Below are 718 nucleotides of genomic sequence, written 5' to 3'. Positions count from 1 at the left end.
TATATATATATATATATATATATATATATATATATATATTCACATGTGTGTCTTTGTGTCCGTGTTTGTCCACCCACTACCGCTTGACAACCGGTGTATCCTTGTCCCTGTAACTTAACGGTTCGGCAAAAGAGACCGATAGAACAAGTAGCAGACTTAAGTATTGGTGTCGACACATTCTACTAAAATTTCTTCAAGTCTGAAACAAGTAAAAGATAAAAGATATGTATGTGTGTGTGAGAGAGAGATAGATAGATAGATAGAGAGAGAGAGAGAGAGAGAGAGAGAGAGAGAGAGAGAGAGAGAGAGAGAGAGAGAGAGAGATGATGATAATGATGATGATGATGATGATGATGATGATGATGATGATGATGATGATGATGATGATGATGATTGCTTCATCCTGACAGATGACACCAGTCCAAATTATTCGAGAACATTCCGATAATCGCCAATCTCGTCTTTGTACTCTAAATTCACTTTTAACACCAGCTGATAACCTGTAACCCTCAAAACGTGTATTACAGATGAGATCCCAAACTCCTACAAGTTTCATATATCTTGTTTGTACGTTTTCAAACCAGGGTTACTCCAACAGATTTTCTCTCATAGATAAATAGATATTGTTACCAATAAAAATGGCGACACAACCTTACAAGATGAATTCTGCTTCTGTCGCCAGCTCCTGACAGAAGATGTCAGTCACAAAGACTTCTTT

This window comes from Octopus bimaculoides, chromosome 15 (assembly GCF_001194135.2).
Source record: "Octopus bimaculoides isolate UCB-OBI-ISO-001 chromosome 15, ASM119413v2, whole genome shotgun sequence".
Classification (NCBI taxonomy): Eukaryota; Metazoa; Mollusca; class Cephalopoda; order Octopoda; family Octopodidae; genus Octopus; species Octopus bimaculoides.
The sequence above is the reverse complement of the archived record's forward strand: the minus strand, read 5'-3'. Positions refer to the sequence as shown.